We start from the raw sequence: 13,907 nt of genomic DNA, 5'->3' as shown, positions 1-13,907 counted from the left end.
ACCAAGATTTGAGCACAACAGGGTACCACTGTATGCTAATCACTAGCGATAAATTAAATTCGGCGTGCAACTCTTTGAAAACTTAATATTATGATGACATATCGTTCAAGTATAAATAAAAAAAAATTCTAAAAAAATAGAAATCACTGAACAAAGAGAGATTCCTTCGCAAAATAGATGATATGGAAAGTGGAGGTGTTTGATTAAGCACGTTTGATCGAGACAAGAAGTGAACTTAAATGCCTAACACAACCACTTCTCCATCTACCTTTTTGTGTCTGGGGCACATCTTAAATATTTAGGAGATCCCATATATATGAACAAATATATATAATATATATATACAATATTTTTGTCGAGGCTAACGGGTCCCGTGACCCCTCAACCCTTAACCCCACAAAGTAGGTCCGACTCTGTTCAAGTTGCATTTGGAGAAGTCCTATACTGGTCAAACTCATCCTCTACGTGGTCAGATTTAGACGACCATGAATCAACCAAAATATTTTGGGTCTGCGCTGACTTTTAGTCTTTAGATGCGCGTTTGTATTCAATTGCTTATGAAAAATGGAAATTATTAGTTTTATTTTCTTTAATTATCTTAAGCATATTCCCCGTCTTGTATCTTCGATAATGGACTCAGGGTAATTATTTGGGTGAAATTTAAAAATAGGCAGATTTACAAGTAATTGAAAAATAGTCACAGTTTCAAAAGTAATCGAAATTTAGTCATTTTTCATGTAAATATAAATCTGAACAAAAACACTGTTCAAAATCCGAAAAATATTCCAGCATAATATATTGGAGTTCGAATTTTTTACATGTGAACTTCCAGCATACAACAACAACAACCCAGTAAAATTTTACTAATGGGGTCTGGGGAGGGCAGTGTGTACGCAGACCTTACCCCTACCCCGAAGGAGTAGAGAGGTTGTTTCCGAAAGACCCCTCAGCTCAAGAAAACAAAAAGACAAAAAGGCAAAAGAAGACAATATTAGTATCACCACATCAATCATAGAAAAGATAAGAACACCATAAAATCCACAAGAAAGATACAAAGCAAAAGCGATAGCTAGTTAATAGGTCCTTCACTGAAAAGCGAAATAGTAAGACACAACATTGCCACTAGCTATCTTAGACAAAAACCTTACCTGGCTATCGCAGACTAGAATTCCAGCATAATATACTGGTCCAGCATAATATGCTGGAAGTTCATACACATGTGCATCAATCTCCAGTATATTATGCTGAAAGTTTTCGTGTTGCAGCAAAATAATGGCTATTTTTCAATGACTTTGCAAACGTTGTCTATTTTTTAATTACCAGTCCGAAAACTGGCTAGCCCGTGCTATTTTCACTAATTATTTTGATAACATCAATATTTCATTCTAAGGTGATATATTAGTTAACAACTTAATGTATACTCAATAAAAATATTATGTCCAAAAACCTCATTTCTTATTGATTTATGTGATATACTTTTCACTATAAGACATTAAAAATTATAGACAAAATTTAAACTCTAAAAACTTTGTGAAAGATGATTCATTTAACAATTCAAATTCATATATTCATGTGATAAAATATACTTCTATCAACCTAACTTAAAATAATTAGTTTAAAACATCTTTCGACCCAAACCCCTTGTCTCTTTTATTTCTAACGTTTTTGGTCGCCCGAACTAAATATATATTTAGCCGCTCTAGCCATATATTTTGTAGCTATTTTTTTTTCTCAAGCCTAATTTGGATCACCTCCCTCACCCACTCAATCCATCTTGATGCCACAATCGCGGGGATAGGATAGGGAATGGAAAGCAGCGGTATGGAATGGGCATGACATCTAGGACTTAGCTATAAAATGTAGCTATATTTTTTTAGAAATATGCAAATTGGGTAATAAAAAAGAAATATGGCTCTTTCTTAAATGAGATACTTTGGGCTGCCAGGCAGTGTAGATTTTCTAATTTTTCATGACAAGGAATTTTCAGAAATGACTATTGTTTAGTGACTATTAACTTCCTATAACTATCATATACATAATTACTTTCCGTAGCTACTTTTCAGTTATTATGGTAATGTATTCGATGTATTCGAACTACTGTATTCATGAATACAATAGCAAAAATCGGCTAAAAAATAGGATAACCCAGCTATCAGCCATTGTATTCACATGTATTTATACCATGTATTTATGAATACAATATAATAATAGGTCTCTCAAGTTGGGAGGTAAAATTTCCTTAATGAGAAATTTTCAGAAATGACTATTGTTTAGTGGCTATTAACTTCCTATAGTTATCATATATATAATTACTTTTCGTAGCTACCTTTCGGTTGTTATGGTAATGTATTCGATGTATTCGAGCTACTATATTCATGAATACAATAGCAAAAATCGGCCAAAAAATAGGACAGTCCATCTGTTAGCCGTTGTATTCACATGTATTCATGAATACAACGTAATAATAGGTCTCTCAAGTTGATTAATAGCGAAAAGCTACTAATTTAACGGGATACAATCCTAATATAACTCACCTAAATCAATTATAACACACATCATTATCAATCCAATTAATGTGAAGATTTATCAGATGCTAAACACCAAAAATCATAACATTCTTCAGAGTTTCAGTCCCTTTTTTTTTTTTTTTTCTGATACAGTTCGAGTTTTTTTTTCCTGACATTGTTCGAGGTTCTGCTCAGAATTGATACAAGTATCTACAGAAATATTTTGAAATTCAATTTTCTATATATGAATACATCATGTATTTATGTCAGATACAACCTGTAATAGTAACCTATTGCCTGCATATTTCATAATAAACCTAGTACTTGTATTTTGTTGTATCTAATAGGTGTGTTCAATGTATTCAAGTTTATTTTTGTATTCATAATATTTTATTTATTCCTAATATATGGCATTACTACTTTATTGAGTATATTTCACTGGTTGTATTCATTGATTTTCTATTTGTATTGAGAGTATTTTACTGTATTTCACTGTATTGTTGCTTTAAATACAGATGGATAAACCTATATTTAAAATACAGATTAATACAGTTAGATTGAATTCATAACTAATTGATGAATAACATCAAAATGATAGAACTAACAATGTATTTAAAAATATTATTGTAAGAACTCAAATACATATAAATACATCTAAATATAACAGTCAAAAATCACTGTACAAAAATCAGTGTATACCTTATCGAATACATATAAATACAAGAAGAGAAAACCACGGTAGAAACTAAAAATTAATGTATGCGGACTCGAATACATATAAATACATCTACAATTAGGGTCATTGCGTATTTTTATTCTCCTTTCGGTTTCAATGGTTGCTGATGAACCTGCAAATACAGGTTCCTCTTGAGTGATTTGTAAATCGAAAGATGACCATTCGAAATTGAGTGCTTTAATGGGTATTCTGCAGAAAACCTAACAATGGTGAATATTTTTAAAAAAAAACTGTTGAAGTGAAAAAGAAGAAGTTTTAACTGGCCAAAAATCCAAAAACTTTAGTGGTGAGTGATGAAAATCTGTGTTGATGATTTACGACTTGCACAATTTCATAGTTTTTGACAGAAGTAAGAAATCATGAATCAAAAGGAAAAAAGTTTGGTGTCACGCCTCCACATCTTGTGGAATTGGGAAAGAACAATTTTGAAAAGAATATTAAGAAAACTTGTAGGAAATCATGAAAAAGCTCATTATTTTCATGGCTGAAGAGTAGTGATAACCATGAAAATTATGGAAAAGCTCACCGTCTATCTGAGGAAACCAGTTTTCTGGTTCATATAGGAAAGAATGAGAGAGAGATCGTGGAGAGAGAGATAATAAGATATTATGCATGATTTAGGGAGAGAATAAACTAAAAGAATGAGAGAGAAAAATATTAGACATCATATTTAATGGCTTAACAGTAGGAAGTGACTATAAATACATATTTTGCTATAAAAACTAAAAGGTAGCTATAGAAAATAATATTTTAAAAGATTTTTATTTATAATAAATATGGTGTAAAGCTTTGCTATATGATGTAAAATTTCCTTCTCAATATTCCTTTCTTTGGTCTATGTTAGAACAAAACCATCTGGACCTCCATGGCTCAACACTTGTTCTCACCTTATTTGCAAAACTAGCCTTTTTGGAGTTTATATTTAAAAGTTGACTATTTTTTCAAACTTAGATCAGTGATCTAAAATTCGAAAGTGACCTATCTCTGAGAGAAATCGAGCGAAGAAGTTAATTGTTCTTCGTTGTGGGTTTCAAGCTGATTGTTCTTCATTGTAGAAAGATATGCAAGGAGAGGGAGGGAGAGCGTGTTAGAGCAAATTAGGAAGATTCGGAGGAATAGATTTTATCAAAATTGGAGCCTAAAATCAAGGGATACATGGTTGACTTAAATTGCTACACAACGAAAAGTATTGTTAAGTTTAGTAGTAATAGTAATTGTTTGAAACTATTGAAAGTGCCTATTAAAACTGTAAATTAGCGCTCGCATATCATCATGTGAAAATTCTTTTTTCGAAACTATCTCACATAAAGTAAACTCGACAATTAATCTATTTATATCTATCTATACTATATTAAAAGTACCAACACCCTTAGCGAAATATCTATACTATTATAATTCAATTGTTTTAGCTAAGGCACATAAAACATAATTTTGATTAAAAAATATGGAAGCATTATATTGAAGTGATATGAATTTAGACTTAGCAATTACAACGTTCTTTTTTCTTTGACTAATAAGGACTTAGAATTTGAAGTATATTCAAATTTTTTGTCCAGTTTTATTGTCTAAATATTAGGAAATAATCAAATGAAAATTTTTTTAAAATGTGAAATTGTTTTAAACGGTAAAAATATTGATCAATATTTTGTACAAAGAAAAAAATAATATATATATATATATAATAAGATAATGGTCGAGCTAAAAGTTTACAAGAACTGGTAATAATAATCGAGTTCGGATGCCTATGTGATTACTCGGGTATGAATAGAATAAGGTTACGGTTTAGAAGTCCCGTTAACATGAGTAAAATATGAATAATTTTTTTAAATTTTTGGTAAACTATCTAACACAAATCGTGTAGTAATTAACATGAAAATACATGCAATGCACCTATGCAAGTGCTCATATAAAGTTGAACGATCTTTCTACCTTTCAATCAATGCTACTCTTATGATTTTGTTTTTTTAAAATAAAGCAAGTATGAGAACAAACTGAAGGAAGAACCAAAGTATTTAAAATGTTTTGGAACTCTATATTTCTCAGTTATATTCCTTTTTGAAGTTTCCACAGATTCTGTTAGCATATATAGTGTAGTCTTGTTCCACATTGGAAGAAGAGTAATATCTTCTTGTAGTGTATAACTATAAATAGGGACCTCTTGTATTGTATTTATTATCTAATATCAATAATATATTTTCTCCCGTGCTTTCTCACATGGTATCAGAGCATTAGTGAGAAACCCGTCGATGTGCATCATTCCAGCGACTTCCGGGAAGAAAGACCTCTTCGCCGTGCAATTTTCCGGTAACTTAGAAGGCTGTCCGTAAGCAAATCACTTTCTGTTGGTGTTGTGCAAAAACCAACACCACCACAAGACTCCTCAGGCTCCGGCGACCAAACCCCAGTCAACCCCACCGAAAAACACACGTCCACTCGCCCTCACGCGCCTTTTTTTTCCGGCGAGATTTGACCCACGCGCCGGCGAGTGAAAATTGTTCCGACCAGATTGTTAAAAAGTTCCAGTTGAACAGTAGGATCGTCTGATAATTTCGATCCTACCCCTCACTAGTTTTGTTTCATTCCGACCACTTTGAGTTTTTCCGTCAGCTACAGTAGATTCCGGCGATCTACAGTGTTTCCCAGCATGAACATTTTTTCCGGCACATAACAGTGTTTTGTTTCCTGTTGTAAACATTGTTTCTAGAGTTACTTATTTCAACTATTTCAAGTTAACTCTACTACTACAAATTGTAGTGACATGGAACAGATGCTTTGAATAGTCGGATGGTTTATTTAGCAGATTATATTGAGTTCCTTCAGTACAAAGCATGTAAGCAGACATCTCGTAGCGACATGGGAACCGATGCTTTGAATAGTCGGATGGTTTATTTAGCAGATTATATTGAGTTCCTTCAGTACAAAACATGTAAGCAGATATCTTCTGAGATAGCTTCTGTTGTTCAAACAGGTAATAACATGACTTGTTTCTCCCAATCTTCATCCTCTGAGTCTTGGGTCATTGATTCAGGTGCATCAGATCATATTTCTGGTAACAAATCTCTTTTTACTACTATTTCGTATTCTCAATCTCTTCCAAAAGTCACAATGGCCAATGGGTCTCAAACCATGGCAACTGCAATAGGTCAAGCAAGCCCACTTCCCTCCTTACCTTTAGATTCAGTTCTTTTATGTTCCTAATAGTCCTTTTAATCTCATAGTTATTCGTCGCTTAGCCAAATCACTTAAATGCACTATTTTATTTCTTGATGACTATATTTTTATATAGGAACGCAGTACGGGGCGGATCATTGGTACCGGACATGAATGAAACGGACTTCATTACCTTATCCTTGCTAAATCATATGGACTCACATCTTGTCTTCCTTCTACAACTTGTCCTGTTATTAATTCAGCAGATTTATTACATAAACGGTTGGGACATCCCAGTTTGTCAAAACTTCAGAAAATGGTATCTGGTTTATCTCACTTGTCAGCTCTAGAGTGTGAGTCATGTCAGCTCGGTAAGCATACTCGCTCCCATTTCCCTTGGCGTCTTGATAATTAAGTAGAGTCACCTTTTACTTTAGTCCATTCAAATATTTGGGGTCCTAGTCAGGTCAGTTCTACCTTGGGATTCCGCTACTTTGTCAGTTTCATTGATGATTATTACAAGTGCACTTGGATATTTTTAATAAAAAATCGATCTAAGTTGTTTTCTATTTTCCAGACCTTCCACGCTGAAATTCAAAATCAATTTGGGATTTCTATTCGCACATTTCGTAGTGATAATGCTCGAGAGTATTTGTCTTCCCCATTTCAGCAGTTTATGAAATATCATGGGATTATTCATCAAACATCTTGTCCGTACACATCTCAACAAAATGGGGTAGCTGAAAGAAAGAATAGACATCTTATTGAAACTGCTCGTACCCTACTCATACAATCTCATGCTCCGTTGCGCTTTTGGGGGGATGCAGTTTCTACATCTTGCTATCTTATTAATCGTATGCCATCTTCATCTATCCAGAACCAAGTTCCATTCTCTGTCATGTTTCCCCACTTACCTTTGTTCTCTTTTCCACCCCGTGTATTTGGAAGCACTTGTTTTGTCCGTAACCTTACTCCAGGAACATATAAGTTAGCTCCTCGTGCTCTTAAGTGTGTATTTCTGGGTTTCTCGAGAACACAAAAGGGGTATCGATGCTACTCTCCTGACCTCCAATGGTACCTTATGTCCGCTGATGTTACCTTCTTTGAAACCCAATCATACTTCACAGGTTTAAGTAATCACTTAGATATTTTTGAGGTACTACCAGTTTCATATTTTGGAGATTCAGTCACTCCAGCTCCACCGCCTACAGCTCCTGTTGTAGCTCCACCACCTATAGCTCCAGTTCCACCACCTACAGCTCCAGTTGTAGCTCCACCACCTATAACTCCAGTTCCACCACCTACAGCTCCAGTTGTAGCTCCACCACCTATATCTCCAGCTCCTCCACATAATCTAGTTCAACCTTCTGCAGCTCCACCACTCTTGACTTATCATCGTCGTCCACATCCAGCATCAGGCCCAAGTGATTCACGCCCCGCATCAGATTCTACACCTACTGCGGACTTGTCTCCTCTTAGTCAAATAATTGCACTCCGCAAAGGTGTACGATCCACACTTAATCCTAATCCCCACTATATCGGTCTAAGTTATCATCATCTGTCGTCAACTCATTATGCTTTTATATCTTCTTTGTCCACTGTTTCTATCCCTAAGTCTACATGTGAGGTACTATCTCATCCAGGATGGCGACATGCTATAATTGACGAGATGTCTGCTTTACATGCGAGTGGCACTTGGGAGCTTGTTCCTCTTCGTGCAGGTAAGTCTACTGTTGGTTGTCGTTGGGTTTATGCAGTCAAAGTCAGCTTGGTTGGCCAGGTTGATCGGCTTAAGACTCGTCTTGTTGTAAACGGATATACTCATATTTTTGGGCTTGATTATAGTGATACTTTCTCTCCCGTGGCTAAAGTATCATATGTTCGTTTCTTTTTGTCCATGGTTGTTGTACGTCATTGGACTCTTTATCAGTTAGACATTAAGAATGCTTTTCTCCACCGTGATCTTGAGAAAGAAGTTTATATGGAGCAACCACCTGGTTTTGTTGCTCAGGGGGAGTTTAATGGTTATGTGTGCAGATTGCGCAGGTCACTATATGGTTTGAAACAGTCCCCTCGAGCTTTGTTTGGTAAATTCAGCATAATTATTCAGGAGTTCGGCATGACTCGTAGTGAGGCTGATCACTCTGTGTTTTATCGGCATTCTGCTCCTAATATGTGTATTTATCTAGTAGTTTATATTGATGATATTGTTATTACTGGCAATGATCAGGATGATAATACTAATTTGAAGCAACATCTCTTTCAGCACTTCCAGACTAAGGATCTGGGTAGATTGAAGTATTTTCTAGGTATTGAGGTCGCTCAGTCTAGCTCAGGTATTGTTATTTCACAGCGGAAGTATGCCTTAGACATTCTTGAGGAGACTGGAATGATGAGTTGCATACCTATTGACTCTCCTATGGATCCGAATTCTAAGCTTCTGCCTGGACAGGGGGAGCCTCTTAGAGACCCTACGATATATATGAGCTTGGTTGGCAAATTGAATTACCTCACAGTGACTAGACCTCACATTTCTTTTCCGGTGAGTGTTGTAAGTCAGTTTATGGATTCTCCATGTGATAGTCACCGGGATGCAGTTGTTCGCATTCTTCGGTATATAAAGTCAGCTCCAGGCAAATAATTACTATTCGAGAATCGAGGCCACGAGCAGATTGTTGGGTACACAGATGCTGATTGGGCAGGATCACCTTTTGATAGACGTTCTACGTCTTGATATTGTGTTCTAGTAGGAGGTAACTTGGTCTCGTGGAAGAGTAAGAAACAGAATGTAGTTGCTCGATCTAGCGCCGAAGCCGAATATCGGGCCATGGCTATAGCGATGTGTGAGTTAGTTTGGGTCAAGCAGTTGCTCAAGGAGTTAAAGTTCGGAGAAATAAGCAAGATGAAACTAGTGTGTGATAACCAAGCTGCTCTTCATATTACGTCAAATCCGGTGTTCCATGAGAGGACTAAACATATTGAGATCGACTGTCACTTTGTTAGAGAAAAAATACTTTCAGGAGATATTGTTACAAAGTTTGTAAAGTCAAATGATCAGCTAGCAGATATTTTCACTAAGTCTCTTACTGGTTCTCGTATTATCTACATGTGTAACAAGCTCAGTACATATGATATGTATGCACCGGCTTGAGGGGGAGTGTTAGCATGTATTGTGTAGTCTTGTCCCATATTGGAAGAGGAGTAATATCTCGTTGTAGTGTATAGCTATAAATAAGGACCTCTTGTATTGTATTTATTATCTAATATCAATAATATATTTTCTCCCGTGCTTTCTCACAAATTCAAAAGCAACCCTTTATTCATTTTGTTTTTTTGGTTTTTGGCTCTCGTTTGGTTCCAGAAGCTTCCATTTTATATGGAAATTCTTTTATTTTTGAGAGTTAAAAATATCATGCTGATAATTGTCATATGATTTCTTTACCTGAAATGATTTTAGAATCGTGACAAGAAATGACATAGTAAAAATTGAATTCAATGACAACAACAAAAATAATAATTATTTTTAATCTAAAAGTAGTTAAATTTGGTTCTGTAAATGATCATTATTCATTTGGTTAAATTTCATAAATGATCATATAACTATAATATTTTTTCACCAAAGTCATATAATTTTATTTTCTCACACAAAAACCATAAAACTTTCACTAACTCACACAAAAATCATAGTGACGAGAAAACATAACTTTTCTGTAGTATTTTCTTGTTTCACTTTTTTTGTTCGTTTTTTATTTTCAGTCTAATAAATAGTAACTATATATATATATATATATATATATATATATATATATACGATCCCAATTTCCCTCTGTAGGATGTCGTGACGACATTTAGTCTCTAAGACTAGGTAATCCTAATACTTACTAAATAATTAGAAGAATTCAACCATCACTTGAAAAATCCGAGATAAATTTTTTTTATACAAATTACAATTCCCAAAATCGGTAGTACAAGTCATAAGCTCTACTGAGTTTGCTAGAAAATCCCTACATACAATTGTTCGGATGGAATTAAACAGTACAATGAAAATATCAGAAGGTGACTCCGAGGCCCGCGAACGCGACAACAAATTTACCTTGAGTCTCCATAGCTCGACCAACCAGCTAATAATCAACAACAATCGAGTCACCTGGATCTGCACAAAAAATGTGCAAAAGTGTAGTATGAGTACACCACTACGGTACTCAGTAAGTATCAAGACTAACCTCGGTAAAGTAGTGACGAGGGACAGTCAAGACACCTACCGGACTAAGCAACCTGAACAAGTGTGTAGATGAACTAACAGAGAAACAATATTAATATAAAGCTAAGCGGGATAAGGAATACAAGACAATACTTGCAATGAAACACTAGTAACAAAAATATTCAACAGGAAGCAGTCAGGTAATAATGTTGTAGAGTAACTAATCACAGTCTAAGTACAGGGAAAACTATCAACAACTCAATGAGAACAACCGCTTTCATACCAAATTTGTTCAAACATTTCCACGAGGTACCGAACCTCATAATCACAGCTCACGGGTCCCAATTCATGAACTCTAATCACTTGGCATCTTGTGCCCACATTATAACTAATAACCGCACGGACTCACATGCCAATATGACAATCCTCACACAGAAGGCAAAAAGACAAGAGTACGTATAATGGTTAATATCACCAGGATTCACCTTTTAAAACCGATATGGGTGATTTAACTACGTGTATGCTTGTGCAAGTGTTCTACTATAATTCCAGTCAACAAATAAGAGTAAAGTCAATAAATGACACATAAGCAACGATCACCACGAAATGTACGGTGTAACAGAAGCAACAATGAAGTTTGAAGCAATGACCAATACAACAAGATTAGCTACACAGATCTGAGCAAATAGTGCAACACGGAGAAAAGCAATTAATAGTATGCTAAGGAAAACAACAATCAAAGACAAGTACATAGAAAAGGGGGAAATGACAACAAGAGCACTCCCGAGGTACCATCTCGTAGTCTCAAATCGTAAATGAATCACAACTTTCCTTATATCACCGCGGGAGCCTTTATATTTAGTTTTTGAAAATTATTTTTCCGAAATAGCATCCCGCGTTTTAGCCCACCTTATCACACCGCATGACTTCTAGTAGTTCCCCTACTAGCCACGCATTTCAAGCCCACCTTATCTCACCGCATGCGTTTCAACACCCAGACCTTATAGCACCGCATGCGTATCAATAATAATAGCACGGCAAGAACCTCGTGCAACATAATAACAACCGCACGTCAGAAACCTCGTGCAACACGATAAATACCGTACGACAGAAACCTCGTGCTACATAATAAAAATCACACGATAGAAACCTCGTGCAAACACATAAACAATTTTCTCAACAAAACACGTATGCCAAAAATATAACAATAAATGACTTTCATAATATGTGCCTACATGCCACAATATTTCCTCAAAACAGTTGCAATATCACAACCACGTATAGTCCTCGGCTCAGCAACATTGAATACAACAGCAACAACAACAATTACACGAGAATATGGCAAGTAAATCAATACAAGAACTTCAAAACACAAAGAAACGGAAGAACGAACTCACATAGAAAGGCACAACAGGAAAATAATAATGTTACATCCCGCATTTTGTATGTTAAAGTTTTGCCGTAAGTTAATCGACGTAAGCTCAGGAATGAGATTATTTTTGAGGTTATAAGTATTTATGTTATTTGTAACAAGTGATAAGTAAGTACCATGAAGGTTAGAGGGTAAACAAATCAAAGAAATGAGTTTCATTGAAGGTTATCAATTTGGGATAAAATACGGTCCAAACTATAATATCCCGTATTTATGGGCTAGTGCCATACAAGGTACTATATGACCATGATTGTAAGGTATATAAAGTGTATTAAAAGTGATTAGTATTGTAAGTAATTTGAGATAATTCTTGATTATGTGGGTAATAGGTTAATTATTAATTTTAGTGGGAGATTAACAAGGTAATTAGAAAATTTTTGATAAATATTGCGCACGAGGAAGGGGGGGGGAGGGTAGACTACCCCCACGTGGCAGCAAGTGAAAAATGGATCAAAGCTCTAATGGTGGCTCTTTGGCATATGTGGCTAGGTGGCTTATTTAGGGGACTCTTTGACAAGAATCCATAAAAAGTGGGGCCCACCACTTTGATAAAGAAATCTTCCTACATCACACTTATATTTTCTAAGTAACGGATGGGAAAGCCACAAAAGAATTCATACGACCCACAAAATGCTATAAGCAGCGTGACTTGAAATTCTAAGGGAGCACGCTATTATTTTTCTCAAGAATATCATACGGATTTTTCCTTACTTCGGTCCGTCGTTACGTATTTTTCGCAAAAGACGTGGGTTAGAGGGATTGTTAAGAGAATCAGATCAGGTATATTAAGGCTATCATTTCTTTTCTTTTGGCATGACCCATATGATACAAACGAAATGAGCAAATGCACAACTTTCATAAATGTCTCTATTCATAGAAGCACTAGGGGTGCCTATATTCTTGAATTCCCATGTGTCTTATTATTATATCTTCTGTTCATGGGTCTTAGAAAAATGCCTAATTGATAAAGTTTATCCGAAGACATATTGATCTGATGACGTTTCGAGAAATCTTATTAACTTACTTCTTATGCATTTCATTCATTTATACATGTACATTGATCCATGACTAGATGGTGTTATATATGCGTATGTTATATTTATATGGGATATGGGAAAAGGTTACAGCGTTATATATGCACCACCACCTGATCAATTGATATACGTTGATGATTTTGCCCACAAAGGCCGAGATGATATGATAGGATGCCCTCAGAGGCTTGATGATGTTATGTACACATATACCTACGCATGATACGACATTTATACGCACATGCATGACCTTATAAATATTTCAGGATTTACAAAGTTATTTAGACTTACTGGTGGATTCCTTTACTCCATGTTTCTTTTATGTCTTTTATGTACTAATTTTCATGCCTTACATACTTGGTACATTATTCGCACTGACGTCCCTTTTTCCTGGGGACACTGCGTTTCATGCCCGCAGGTGCAGGTAGACAGCCTGACGGTCCCCCTTTTTAGTATTTTTGATCAGCGAAAGTTGGTGTGCTCCACTTGATTCGGAGCTGTTACTAGTTTTGGTATGCTATTTTTGGTTTGTAGATATAGGTACGACGGGGCCCAGACCCGTCCTTTATACAGTTGTACACTCTATTAGAGGTCTGTAGACAGTCATGTATAGTTGGATAGTATGTGGCCTTGTCGGCTTCCAGTTTTGTATATATAGTTGTCTATAGTAGTCTTGCCGGCTCGCCTACCGTATTTCGCATGTATATGTATATGTGTCTTTTGGACATGTTTTCCTCACATATGTTATTCACGTAATTCAACAGTTTATTGACAGATATTATTCATGACCTACCCTTAATTCATGTTTATATCTTAGACGCATGCTTAGGGGTATTCGACAGGTAGGACT

Source organism: Nicotiana tomentosiformis, chromosome 8, assembly GCF_000390325.3.
Source record: "Nicotiana tomentosiformis chromosome 8, ASM39032v3, whole genome shotgun sequence".
Taxonomy (NCBI): domain Eukaryota; kingdom Viridiplantae; phylum Streptophyta; class Magnoliopsida; order Solanales; family Solanaceae; genus Nicotiana; species Nicotiana tomentosiformis.
The sequence above is the reverse complement of the archived record's forward strand: the minus strand, read 5'-3'. Positions refer to the sequence as shown.